We start from the raw sequence: 5,554 nt of genomic DNA, 5'->3' as shown, positions 1-5,554 counted from the left end.
ATCTCTCTGTCTCTGTTTCTCTATTCCCTATTTCTTTCTAACTATATCTCTCTTTTTCTCTCTCTCTTTATCTGTCTATACTTTAACTCTAGTTTCTTTCTCTCTTAACTCTCTTGCTTTTCCTCTCCAACTCTTTTTCTAACTTAGTTTTCCTTTCTAGCTTTAAAATAAAAAAGCAGCAGTAGAAACTTTAAGGCTCCTAGAGAGAAAGAAAAAAAAAAAAAAAAAAAGCTTTTAAAATATTGATTTAAAGAAAAATATTTACTCCCCAGAAACCTGAAAGTTTTTACTGCACTAGATACATAATTTTTTTTCTTCTTTTTATATATAGTATATAGGGCCCATAGTTAGTGCTCCAGATGGGAGTAACTAATAATGAAGTTGATTCACCATTCCATCACTACTCCCATCTGGAGCACTAATTAAATTAGACAGTTAACTAATTGGACAGCTAATTAGTTACTTATTACTTAATTGGGTAATTAATGAATTAGGTAATTAGCCAGTTTTCACCTGTGCCACTGTGTCTATGCTGCTCTCATTTGCCCACACCTGCATTCTTTCAGATTATGGTAGGTTTCTTCTTTGATTCTGTTATGGGCCAGATACAGAGCTTTGTGATGGAGAATACCCAGGCTGTTTTTGTCTGCTTCCATTTCTGCTTCTGTGTCTCACTGGTCTTTAGGTGACTATCTCTGGTCTGCCTTTGCCAGTTTTATGCTGATGTTCTTTCTGCTTCCCTTCATGGAAATTAAATCCTGCTAGTTGGCTGCCATAAGCTTTTCCAGTCACTCTTCTCAAAACAGACAGTTTAAGTGTTTTCTGTTCAAAAGCTTGAAGTGTACGGACATTCTCTGTTTATGCTTTTTTCTGTTCCATTAATGCCAGTAGATGAAGAGGAGCCTCGTGTAATCGGTTCAGAAAAGAGCTGTTCTGACAGAAATCCATAGTGGTTGTTCCAGCATCGAGTGGATCTTTGTAGGCATGCCATATTGCCAAATAAACAAAACCTATAACAGAAATAAAAGGAATGCTGCTTTCTTGTTTACTGTGCAAATACAGGGTGCATAGGTAGGAGTAACAGGAGTCCACAACCCTTGTACTTTATAAAAAATACTTCAGATCTTTGCATTTTTATTACTGGGGTCCAGCCCTACTTACTGGGGAACAAAGCCACAGAATGTTACTTTAGAAATAAAGTTTTAGTTATGGGTTTCTTTTTGTAGTGATAAGTCATGAAGGCTTGTATGGTAATCAGAATCTGTACCTGAAATTTTCTGGTAACTCTTCCCAAGAGCTGTGGTCTGGAAAAATTCACTTTACTTCAAAGCATACTAGTTTAATAATGTAAAGGTTCCCACATTAACTCCTGAGTGTTTTAGATCTTTTTTTCTCATGTAATTTTTTCAGGATTTACTGATCATTTAGCAATCAAGCAGGGATGGCACCCCGTTCTTGCAAAGATGGCCATGGAAAAACCTGTGTCTAACAACACGTACCTGACAGAGGGAAACAATTCTGCTGTTATTACAGGGCCAAATATGAGTGGGAAATCAACATCCCTGAAAAAGATGACTGTCTGTCAAGTTATGGCACAGACTGGTGAGTAGGAGTGTACAATACTAATCATCTTCTGCAGCACATTTTATTTTTCTGGTTAAAAATAATGATGAAGTTAAAATGATTTCACTTCCGGAATAACATTCTATGTAAATAAAATGTTATCAGGTACTTTGTAGTCCATTTTCTTCCACCAGCACTTGTGTTGCTGACAGAGGCCGCTGTAAGGTTTTTCATCTGCCATTGGAAAGTGACATCCCCATCTGTGTGTCTGGAAGCCTCCTCCATCTGTCCTCAGAGAAGCACAGCTGCATGCCCTGGCTCTTTGGAGCACCATAACCCAATGCAGAACCTTCTGCCAGAATTGGTCACGGAGGTTAGACACTTGTTTAGAAAAGTGGAAGATAATTTTAGATGGATTGCAGGTTTTGCCTGTATTATTAGGAATGTGATCAACCTCAGGTGGCTGTTACAAACCTTTTGAGTGTGCAGGTTTCTCCTCAGAGTTTATTCAGATTATTTTTGTGGGTTTTTTTGGTTTGAAAAGCACAGATGCTTTCCGTCACTTGTACTTATGATAAAGAACTCCTTGAGAGAATGAAGCAACCATTTGACAATCGTTCCAATCCACACCAGTCAGATTTTGTAAGCATTGTGGATTTTCTTTTGTTTCTGGTATTGTTTTCCTTCTACTGAGAAATGAGCAGGAGAATCCCTGGTTGGAAAAGATGTACTTGCCTGTGGTAGAACATGTCTCTTAAGGGTTTTTGTTTGCTTTAGTAATGCAAAGACAGCTTTTCAGTGTTTTGGAGGAAAACCTGGACATCTGTGAGATGATGTAATTTTTCTTATCTATTATCATTTGTTTCTATATCATTGCCAAAATAAATTTTCTTTCTTGTTTCTTTGTTTAGGCATTTACAGTGACTGCTACACATGTCCTGGAACTGTCATACAGACACTTTATATCCCAGCTTGGAAAACTACCATTTTGAAGTGCAACATGTGAGAAGCAGTGCTGGAAATATGGAGAAAATTGCTTACACTTAGACACCTCCTAAAGGATACACAGAGGAAAAGAACTACGGTAATGGATTCCACCCTGACTTACAGTCGGCAGAAGTTACACGAGATACTGTTTCAGTTATTAGGCACCTAACAGTATTTTTTTCTGACGACAGGTTTGTCTTGAGTTTGTGTCTCTCTCAAAGAGAGAGATACAGAGATGTGCAGAGCTATAATTTGTTCCAAATAATTGCACATTTTATATAGAGAGACAGCGGTTTTGGGTAGTATGAAGAACTTAGGTGACATTTCATAAAAAAGAAAAAACATCTTACTGATGTTGATACCTCCTTGATTCATGTCTGTCTGAATGAGTTAGTCATTCTGAGCATGAGCTACTCGAGTTCATTTCATCTGCACTTAGGGAAGGGAATGAATGCTCTGGAGAGACTTAAAGATGTTTCTGCCATAAGCTGTGATGTGACTGGTCAACAGCAGGTTGGCCCTTTTTGATCAGCAAAAAGGAATCGAGATTCTATAAACCAGGAGAGGAATTTTATGGTATATTAGGCTAAGACACTTATGAGTGGGTCTACAAAAGCATCAATGTTCTCTGAAAAGTGGATTTCATTCTCTTTTAGACTAAATTATAGTGTAGATTGTACAGATTGATTAATTATGGGTCAGTAAAGAAAAGAGTGAATGAGAGATTTAAAGAAATCCGTATGTTTCCAAATACTAGATTTGGATGTTGATTCCTTGATTTAATTAACATTTAATCAAAAGGTAATTAGCTACACGTGACTTTTGTAAGGTATTCACAACCAAAGACTAGAAAATATTCCACTTAAGCTTCAAGTAACAGGACTTAAAAACTTTTCTTGATCAGAATTTCAGAATAAGGTTGTTTAACTTGGGCAGCACATGCTCCATATTAGATGCTTCACCACCACTAACTCCAAAGAATTGTACATTTAGAGAGTTAGCTCTGAGAACAGGAGACGTTTGGGAACTCGGTGTTCGTGTCTTGGCTTTGCCTTGAGCAAAGTCACGTTCTAAGAAAGGGTCCAAGGGCTTTTCATGGCCCTTTTTCATTTTTAAACCTGCCATATTGAGCCACCCAATGTGCCACAGACTTTCCAGAGGTACAGGCAAAGGAAAAAGTTAAAAAATCATGTTGGAGCAGGAAAAAGTATTTCCATCTCTTTCTTACCCTGAGGATCTGGATGTTCAGCTGTTGGCAACAAAGAAGTTGAAAAATGACATCCATATCCACCTGGATGTCTGGGTATAATTGAGAGTGTGCTTAGCAAAACCTCTGTATTTTCTGCCAAATTAAAAATCGGAGCTGAGAAAGCTGTTGACATCATGGTGCCATTTTTTTCCTTTTAACTCCCTAATGTGTCTCATTCTACCCACTGACAATGTTACCAGCAGTAACTTGATGTTGAGGTGTATTTCAGAGATGGCATTAAAACAAAGTAGATGTTTTATTTTGTAACCCTCCAAACCTTACTGTTTATTAACAAAAAAAAAATAAAATGCAAAACAAAGCAAACAAGAAAACAAAAAAAACCCCAAAACAAACAGAAACCCCCCCCCAAAAGAAACACAAAAGCACACACACAAAGAGAAAATATACCAAAATTATTTTAATAAAAATCAAATCTGTACCCCTTACAAAAGCAGGCAAAGTTAATTCTGGAAGACATAAAATGGAAGGTAAGGATAAAAATGACATAAAAAAATCCTGGTTTGTGTTTTATATATTTATAAATAATAAATAAAAAATATAAAATATAAAAAATAAATAAAAAACTGCAGAAGTGTCCTCTCTACCATCATCCATAATTTTGGATGCAAAGGAAATCGCATTGCAAAATAAATTTTTGCATGTAGTAGAAAATTATAATGCTGTATTTCACAGTTTTTATACAGCTCAAATGTATTTTCAGTTTCTGAAAGGATACAGGATAAGCACTGCCTGTGTTTTAATGAAAAACAGATTTCATTAAACTTTGTAATTATGGAATCAGTTGTGAAAGATTATATTGGAAGTCACTGTTAGCTGACAGCACAAAATGGTCCTTAGGGTAAAGGAATATTGGATGTCACTTTTGTATGCAAACCAAGAACTGTAAGATCAAAATCGGGCTGGAAAATAGCTAATACTAGTATTTTTATAATAGACCATCATTTATTTCATATTTTAATGTATGTCTATTTTTAAGAACAGCACAGGCAGAAAAGCACTCGTGAGATGATGGAACAGAGAGCTGCATGCCAGTTAGCAGTGAGACTGCTTCAGACCACCAGAAATTCTCAGCTGGACCCTGACATGTTTGCAAGCCCTGAAGAGAAAGCACGAAGCCAGTTGTTCCACACCCTGAAAAAATGATGGGCATCAATAATGTGTAACCTAGGCTGTTCTAATTTTTCTGACTGCAAGATGGTTCTGGTTTTTCCCACAGTATTAGTACTGTCTTTTCACCTGGTGTTACGTTTTTAATTCTTAGTCTAAATTACACCCAGTAATGGAAGACTATATCCTTTATGGGTTCCCCCTGCTCCCCCAGCATACCTGGAATAAAAGCATTTGCCTTCTATGAGGTACACAATTCTTTCTGACAATAAATTGCATAATTTTCATCACTTTAGGGCAGCACTGAGAGGATAGGGAAGGACTGGGGCAGAGTAGTATAAGGAACTCAGAATTTCAGGCAGAGCACAAAAGAAAGTTCAGATTGCAGAAAGAGAATTGTGTGCCCAAATGGCCTCAAAGCAGTTTTGCTGTCTGTTCTCATTCAATTCATCTATAATAATGATATAAATATAGGGAGATATATATATATATGTAGACATAAAAAAATAAATACAAGTAATCTAAATCTAGACAAGTAGATTGATATTCAATATGGAAAATATACGGATAGATATTAATATATTTTTGTATCTATTGTGCATTATAGCTGTGTGCTGGTACCAAGCA

At 36.5% G+C, this 5,554-nt stretch overlaps 1 long non-coding RNA gene across 1 annotated transcript; it reads left to right on the top strand.

The window, feature by feature from the left end:
• The first annotated feature begins 583 nt into the window (after window positions 1–583).
• Window positions 584–5,135, top strand: LOC148183722 (uncharacterized). Its single transcript, XR_015773304.1, has 4 exons — window positions 584–685; window positions 1,411–1,602; window positions 2,475–2,647; window positions 4,797–5,135. It is a non-coding gene; the product is annotated as an uncharacterized LOC148183722 (long non-coding RNA).
• Window positions 5,136–5,554: the final 419 nt, after the last annotated feature.

This window comes from Pseudopodoces humilis, chromosome 9 (genome assembly GCF_049639895.1).
Source record: "Pseudopodoces humilis isolate 2021_Gansu_Grassland_sample_001 chromosome 9, ASM4963989v1, whole genome shotgun sequence".
Classification (NCBI taxonomy): domain Eukaryota; kingdom Metazoa; phylum Chordata; class Aves; order Passeriformes; family Paridae; genus Pseudopodoces; species Pseudopodoces humilis.
Note: the sequence above shows the minus strand (reverse complement) of the source record. Positions and strands in the feature narration are given on the sequence as shown.